Below are 8,647 nucleotides of genomic sequence, written 5' to 3'. Positions count from 1 at the left end.
TACATATATTAACTGCCAATTTCTCACATTTTTCAATCCAGTTCAGATTGGTCCTGGTGTACGATCAGAAATATTATTATCGTCCCTTGTTAAAGTGTCATGTGACACTTATTTCATTACCTTGAACTAGTGGCTATGAATTTGTCTTTTCTGAAGAAAGATTTTATCATTCCGTTTGCATCATTATTTTTAAAAAGAGACATTCAGGACTGATAAACACTGCAAAACATAAGTATAATGCTGCTTCCAACTAAATTGTACTTAAAGGTGGGCAAATGTGAAAATGCTACTCAGTGTTTTTTTTTTATTATCCATGCTCAATGGTATCTTTTCCTTTTTTTTCTTACCTTATTGGCCCTGAAATTAAAATTGATTTTTGTAGTTTTTTTTAATAATATACACATCACAGAACAGGTATTGCTTTTCACAGGGTTGAAAAACTTGAAATAAGAATAAAAATACGTGAAAAGGATTATTCAGCCCTTGAATCATTTTTACATTTTGTGAAAGAATTTTACAATAACACTCCTATTTTTCCGTTATGAGGTTACTGTTAATTTTGTCCTTCTCCAATGTAACTTATTGACTTGATGCACATACTGCATATATTTTAAGTGATATTTTACATGCTCCAAAAGATCTCCAGTACAAGTAACCAGACACTAAAACAAGTTTTCCACAAAAATCTGGCTTTATCAGATTAATTAGATTTTGACAATCTAATTAAAAACTGTCTGCACAGGATGTGCTGCCGCAATATTTGAATTGTATTCTTGATACAACCAAAATAACATTTTTTGCACCCATCTTAGATTATTTGAATAAAATCTCATTTATTAATAATGCAAAGATACATTGTGTTATCTAAAGAAATCAAACTGATTAGAAATGAAAAATGTTAAGATAAAAAATTGTAAACTAATCCGATTTAAAGCCAGACTTTTTGTCATAAATTTATTTTTTGACATTTAGTATGACAGATTCAACAAAAGACTTCAATGAAAGCAGAATGTAGATTATAGACACAGTGAAAAATATATTTTTATGTTTAGTACAGAACAATTAGTGTATTAAGAGCTTGGAATTAAACGGTAGCTTTTAAAATGTTCCTGTTTTAGTGGCTACAAAATTTAGAGGTACCACAAAGTAATATTTGAACCATCATTAAGGATAAAAACATTATTCACTTTTTTAGTATACTTTTGTGGTTCTGGGCTCGCCTCTGAGTCATCTGAGCTTTTATAAAGCTTTCATCTTTTCTCCATGTAGTTGTGGACGGATTTGTTAAAAACCGCCAGGAAGAAATCCGCGTCTTCCTTTGTGATGCACATGGGGGTTTGATGCGGAAGATCTTCAACAGAACAACAACAAATACATAAGTAAATATTCGTACCTGTTCAAGAATACAGACAATTACAGACAGATAATGGGAAATAATGCAGTGCTCTGACTGAAGTAGTGATTCAAAGGCAGTTCTTCTGGTTCTGTGTTTTAACTGAGAAAATAAAACATAGTCATTTAGGACGTAAAGTTTCTCCTGGTTTGTGTATAGAGTCACAGTTTATTTTAAAGCCACTTACATTTTGTCCTCTAATCTTTGTAACCTTTGGAACATACATACCAGATAAATGAAGGCCTGCTAATCTGTAAAAAGATCACATGGTTTTTGCATTTGTATAATAACTAGGGGTGACCACTTAGACTGCCCGGCCAAAAAAAAAGCTCATATGCTAATATTACATTGGATCGCCTTTGGTTGTGATACAGCATACAATTGCTTTGGCATTGTTTTGATAAGCATCTGCAATGTCACAATATTTATTTCCATCCAGTGTTGCTTAAAATTTTCACATTTTAAATGTAAACTCTTTTGACCTTTCTTAAACAGAGTAGCATCTTTTCCACAACCACAGGACGTGTCGTTCCACGTGGTTGTTTAAGAAATGAGAAGCTACTCGTTGCATCAGCTGGGCTCAAATAACTTGTTGCCAGCTGGAAGACAAGTCGTTCAAGCAGTAACTATCCAATAGGAGACTCATGATTATTTGCTCAGTTAAATTCAGGCAGTTACTACTTTTTAGGCAAGGAAGTGTTTATAATTTTTGGGTTTTTATTGCACTCATTTTCCCAGGGCTCTAGGAATCCATTCTGTTTATTAATTAGCTTCTTTAAGCATCTCCTGTCCCCACCCGCATCACAGCTGACATGTCTTCTGAAATTTTACTGGTCTGTGAAACTTTCCAATACTTACTCTTCCTCATACAGTTTTTTTCCTCATCCTTTGCTTGAATTTACTGCTATTTTTCCCTTGTCCCTGGTTCCCACTGAGCTTTTCCCTCTGTACTTCAGTTTAACAAGTTCCCAATGAATAATGAAAAACCTGTTTGTAATTACTCCACCATCCTCCATTTGGTTTCTCCAAACAACTTTTTTTATAAAATTGCATAGCCTCTTCATGTTATGTGAAGACTGACTAACCTCACTTACATCTTTGGGAGAGCATTAAGATAAGAGGAAAGAAACAGATGACATATAAACAATAAAAGAAGGGTTTGTCTTCTTTTTAAATGGCCATTTTTGACTTATCAGGCTTTTCTTGTTTCACTAATCTCTTTTCTTTTGACATTTTTTTTTATTATTGATTATAAATGTCTGTCATTCTTACGTCTGCTGATGTTTATACTGTTTTTGACCTGTGTCATCTACGGAACCGAGTCTCTGCTGGTGTATGATCGTAGCACACTACTAGACCTCCAACCTTTGGTCCAGGACATGGAGTTATTCGATGTTGCGGGCCGACAATCTTTGCCCCCGCTTCTGTCGGAGATTCCGAGCCACTTGTTCCGGGCTCCTGAGCTGCTTCCACGGAGGAGTCGTCGTCGCGGTAGACGAAGCGGCCGGCTGGTGAAGCTGAAGTGTTTCATGACGCACTGTTCTGCTTTTGCTCAATCATCGCAAGGATCGTTTCTGGGCTCTCGGGTGCCTCGGCGTTTCTTGGATCCCATTGGTGTTTGCTTAGTGCCAGTGGGCGGCGTTGAAGTTCCTTTACGCCGCCGCCCCTGCTTTTCTCGGCTCTATATGCGCCGGCGGGGTTACCAAAACCTGAGACCGCTGTGCCGGGCTTCCCGACTTGTCGGAGCCCAGGATCAAGTTCCTGTTAGGATTGGCCTGGTAAACGCCAGGTCGCTTGTGAATAAAACTTTTATTCTTCGGGACTTTTCACCAAAGCCTGGATTTTTTGTGTGTGACTGAGACGTGGCTGAGTGTTGGTGAGTCCAGTGCTCTATCTGAGCTTGTACCAGCGGATTGTTTTTATTTTAACTCACCACGGGCCTCGGGGAGAGGCGGAGGCACAGCGACTGTTTACAAACAGGACTACAAATGTAAGCAGTGTTTTTTACAGACATCATTCCCCAGTTTTGAGTTTACGTCTTTTGAGATGAGATATGTAGACCCAGTTTTCTGTGCTGTCGTCTACCGGCCTCCCAAATATGATAAGGATTTTATAAGCGACTTTTCTGATTTTTTTATCTGGGATTTTAACTAACTACGAACATGTTCTTATTGTTGGGGACTTCAATATACACGTGTGCTGTCCAAATAAGCCTCTGGTAAAGGACTTTTTAACCCTTTTGGACTCTCTTAACCTGGTACAGGCCGTATCTGGCCCTACACATGAACATGGACACACACTGGACCTGGTCATTTCCTGCGGTCTGCCTGTGACTAACTTGGAAATCTGTGACTCTGTGTTTTCGGATCACTGGCCTGTTTTATTCACTGTTAAAAAAAAGTAAAAACACACTGCTGTTCGGCGCTGTCGCATTATTAACCCTTCCACTGCCACTCATTTTTCTACTGCTTTTCTTCAGCTCTGTGGATCATTTGACTTCCTCCACTTCGATACAGAAGAGCTCTGGTCCTGGTTTCATTCTTCCTGTCAAACCATTCTGGACTCGGTTGCTCCATTAAAAATCAGGCAGCCCAGGATTAAACCTGAGCCTTGGTTTGATGACAGAACTCGTGCTGCAAGGAAGGAATGTCGTCGTGTTGAACGCAGGTGGAAAAAGGATAAACTGCAAGTTACTCTTCAGATTTTAAAAGACTGTTGGCGTCTCTACCAGAGCACAGTTAAAGAGGCAAAAAGGGAATATTTGGCAAATATCATTTCTTCAAACAGTCATAATCCACGTGTTTTGTTTAACACCATTGACTTTGTGCTAAATAGTTCTCAGATTGCCTGCTTGTAAGCTTCTCCTGAGGTGTGTGATGATTTTATGCGTTTCTTTATTGAAAAGGTTAGTAGTACCAGGGCCCTTCATTTTCAGTCCCCTGCTCGGCTGCTTTCAATCAGTTTGAGCCTGTGACTGTCTCACTGTTAGAGGATGTGGTTGGCCACATTAAGCTATCAGGTTCCCCCCAGGATCCTGTGCCTCCACGACTTTTTAAAGATATTTTTCCTAGTATAGGGCAGCCTGTTCTTGCAATTATAAATAGCAGCCTGTCTTCGGGTGTGGTTCCCGCAGTAGTACAGCCACTGCTTAAAAAACCTAGCCTTGATCCTACTGTTCTGGCTAACTATCGGCCTATTTCGAAGCTGCCTTTTCTTTCTAAGGTCTTAGAGAAAATTGTGTATTGTCAGCTGACAGTTTTTAGATGACAATGGCATCATGGAGGTATTTCAGTCAGGTTTTAAAACTCTCCATAGTACAGAATCTGCTTTGATTAGAGTTTTTAATGACGTCCTTCTTGCATGTGATTCTGGTCACCATGTTGTTCTGATGTTACTTGACCTAACTGCTGCCTTTGATACAGTAGACCACAACATTTTAATATCGCGATTACACCACGTTGTTGGTATTGACGGCACTGTTCTTAAATGGTTCAGGTCTTACCTGGAGGAGAGAACTTTTTCGGTGAATATTGGTGGCTCTGAATCATCTCTTGCCTCAATGTCTTATGGTGTCCCACAGGGCTCAATTCTTGGCCCACTGCTTTTCTCTCTTTATATACTGCCTCTGGGTTCTATCCTTAGAAAACATGGGATTTCCTTTCATTGTTACGCTGATGATTGTCAGATTTATTTGCCCATAAAGCAGCAGGATATACAGTCAATCAAACATCTCCTGGCTTGTCTAGGAGATATTAAAGCTTGGTTGGCCTTGAACTTTTTAAACTTTAATGAAAACAAAACAGAGGTGATGGTGTTTGGACCCAGTGGCTCCTGTGAGTCCTCCTCTGTTGACCTGGGACCTTTGGAGGAATATTTTAAACCTGTTATTACAGATCTTGGTTTTAAGGTGGATAGTGATTTTAAAATGGACAGCCAAATTAGAGCCGTGGTTAAGTCCAGCTTTTATCATTTAAGGCGATTGGCGTCAGTGAAATCTTTTCTTTCCAGGCAGCATTTTGAAACAGTGATCCATGCTTTTATTTCAACTCGATTGGACTACTGTAACGCACTTTATCTGGGAGTCAGTCAGGCGCTGCTCTCACGTCTGCAGCTAGTACAAAATGCTGCTGCACGTTTGTTGACAGGTACTCGAAAAAGGGACCATGTGACCCCTGTCCTGGCCTCACTTCACTGGCTGCCTGTATATTTTAGGATTCATTTTAAAATTCTTATGTTTGTTTTTAAATCATTGCATAATCTTGCCCCGGCTTACCTCACCGAGCTTCTTCATCCCCACATACCCCATCAGTCTCTCAGGTCAGCAAATCAGCTGCTCTTGGAGGTACCGAGAACAAAAAGGAAGTTCAGAGGGGACAGGGCTTTCTCTGTTATGGGCCCCAAATTATGGAATGACTTACCTTTGCAGGTCAGAGAGGCTCCTTCTCTGTCCACTTTTAAAGCTCGTCTTAAAACTCATCTATTTTACTTGGCTTTCAACACCAGTGAGATCTAGTTTAAAGTGAGATTTAGTTTAAAGTGTATGTCTTTGTTTTTAAACTACTTTTAATTAAAATTATTTTTATTTTGTTGTGTTTCTGGATTGTACAGCACTTTGTATCAACTGTGGTTGTTTTAAAGTGCTTTATAAATAAAGCTGGTATGGTATGGTATAAATGCATTGAATTACATTGGAACACACATATATATATACATATATATATTTATTTTTATTTTAAAACTTAATATTTCAACGTTTAATGTAAAGTAAGTCTGAAAAACTAAAATGAAATTAATCCTTGATATTAGTGTGACTAAACCAATAAATTAAAGGACGTTAAGCCTCGACCTTTAGCATGTACTCCATGTAATTTACTTAATTTTTATGTGAGCAGGATTCATGTTACCTGTCCATAAACTCCTCCTTTGCCTATGAGGACTCCCCTATCTTTAACATCCTCAAAGATCTCAGCGATGTCTTCAGGAGGCAGTGAATCTCTGCTGGTCTGTAAATGGAAGAGAAGATAACTTTGAATAGAAAAAGTAGTCCTCAGATATCTACAGATCAGCTCAAAATTATTCATACACCTGGAAATTTAGGTTTAAAGTTATATTTCAATTTTACCAACATGATCCTCTAACTGAAAATAATATGCATGTTTTTAGAGGTCACAGTCCTGCCTTAAACCTGACAGAAAGTCTGTGGAGATAGTTTAGATTAGGGTGACGGCAAGGACAGAGGACTAAACATTATGTAGAAAATCTAAAGCAACATCTCAAGACATCAGCCAATAATTAAAATTTGTCCTCCTAATAGACATGAACGTAAGCACACCGCCAAATTACAGCCATCACAGAGTCAACTCACTGAGGTTTTCAGAGTTTTTGCTGTCTTGTCTGTAGCAACAGGTTTAAAAACGATAATAGCAACAAACTATTATAAACAAAATGTTTCTTAATAAGAGCTACTGTGTAATTCTATTGTATTCCTTCTTTTCCTTTTTTAAGAAAAAAACTAAATGAAACTCCTAAAATATAGAGACGTTAAAATATAACGGTCATAAAAAAAAGACGTTATATTTCAACGGTCCCAAATGAAGAAGCCGAAACATAACGGTCCCCAGAGCGAGAGGGCACAACAGCAACACCACCCTCGCCCGAAAACACCAACACAACAGCGCACAGAAACCACGGATCAGAGACACAACACGCCAGGCAACACACAAACATCCCACAAAGTCGTCCCGGTGGGCTTTCTTCACTATATACTGACCTAGAGGGGAAAACAGAGAGGAGTCAGCAGTGAAGCGTAGCGATGTCTTTAGCTTCCAGATTGCTTTTGGGCCAGAGCGGAAGTCCATCCCAAAACCAACCTGGAAGCAACGCCCCGCCCCCAAACGAAGGTTCCGCTTCACCGCTACCACTCCCGTCCCCACCCCAGGAAAGCATTAAACTGTAAATAAAAATGCAATTTGTTATTTTGTTATATTTCTTTTAGAACATAGAATACATTCTATCTAAAACTTATTTAAAAATTAATAAATAAAAAAAAACTAAAGATTGTGGTGGGATTTTTTTAGGCGCACCACACATATATATTCTCACCTGGTGTTGTAACTACAGCTGCCATAGGGAATCCATTACCAATGCCCTTTGCCATTGTAACCATGTCAGGGATGACATCATGTCCTTGGAAACCCCAGAAGTGGCTTCCAGTTCGTCCAAATCCAGTTTGAATCTGACACAGGTTCAAACTGGACAATGTGGGGATTCATCAGCACCTTGCAATGTGGTGATTGCTTTTGCAGTCCTTCCTCTCGGGTACATAACAATGTTGTCAATGACTAATCTACCCATGTATGCAGATACATGCCACTTCCATTTTAATGTTATTATTAGCAGTAGGTAACTAGCTTTGGTTTTAGTTATTTTTCAAACTGAAATACAAAATGGACTTTACCAAGTAATCAAACACAGTAGTTGATTCTGAAATAAAAGCGTGGCATATATTAAACTGATCTTAGCTCTAATGTGTGACTTATGAATTGATACAGTTTTCCAGGTGTAGCATAATTTATCATGATTATTTTGTGACTAACAATGAAATGTTGTTCATCAGTGATGACACAAGGGTAGATTTGCTGGGAGACAGAAAAACAATGACTAAAACTCAGAACTAAGCAGCCACTGGAACATGTAACTATCAGAACTGGTGTCCAACAACAGAAAGAAACCAGTGACCTTCAGACAACGACTCTTAAAGGTCATATCTGAACTGATTCAGATGATATGCTTAATGACTTCTTCTGTAAATTATGCACAATTAATCCTCACCATTCATTCAAGTTTTCTAGGTCTGATACCAGATCATAACACAACAGCTCATGTCTGATGACCTCTGACCCTAGGGAGCCTGATGCTAAGTACATATATGGACTAGTTTATCCTTAAACTTCAGGATTGTTATGATCCTAATGTATATTGGGCGTTGACTGTAATATGTCTCTTAGATGCAAGGTAAAGTAAGGTAATTTTATTTATGTGGCACATTTTCAGCAACAAAGCAGTTCCAAGAGCCTTTCATGAATTTAAATACAAACAAAACAACAAAACCAAAAGAAAGACTAAAAGGTAAAAGTAGAAAGCTAAATGTTGGTTCTTCATGTCTGACTCTTGTTTTGGGATGTTACCTAGATGGCACTTTCTAAGTTTGTTCTATATTTGTAAACTAACAAGAGTTTCCCTAAGGAATAAGAA

The 8,647-nt window shown here is 38.5% G+C and overlaps 1 long non-coding RNA gene across 1 annotated transcript; it reads right to left on the bottom strand.

The window, feature by feature from the left end:
* Window positions 1–940: 940 nt before the first annotated feature.
* On the bottom strand, window positions 941–7,245 carry LOC122819274. The gene is made up of 3 exons (XR_006368582.1): window positions 7,164–7,245; window positions 6,298–6,396; window positions 941–1,351 (listed from the first exon to the last, which is right to left on the bottom strand). It is a non-coding gene; the product is annotated as an uncharacterized LOC122819274 (long non-coding RNA).
* Window positions 7,246–8,647: the final 1,402 nt, after the last annotated feature.

This window comes from Gambusia affinis, linkage group LG17 (assembly GCF_019740435.1).
Source record: "Gambusia affinis linkage group LG17, SWU_Gaff_1.0, whole genome shotgun sequence".
In the NCBI taxonomy this organism is placed as follows: domain Eukaryota; kingdom Metazoa; phylum Chordata; class Actinopteri; order Cyprinodontiformes; family Poeciliidae; genus Gambusia; species Gambusia affinis.
Note: the sequence above shows the minus strand (reverse complement) of the source record. Positions and strands in the feature narration are given on the sequence as shown.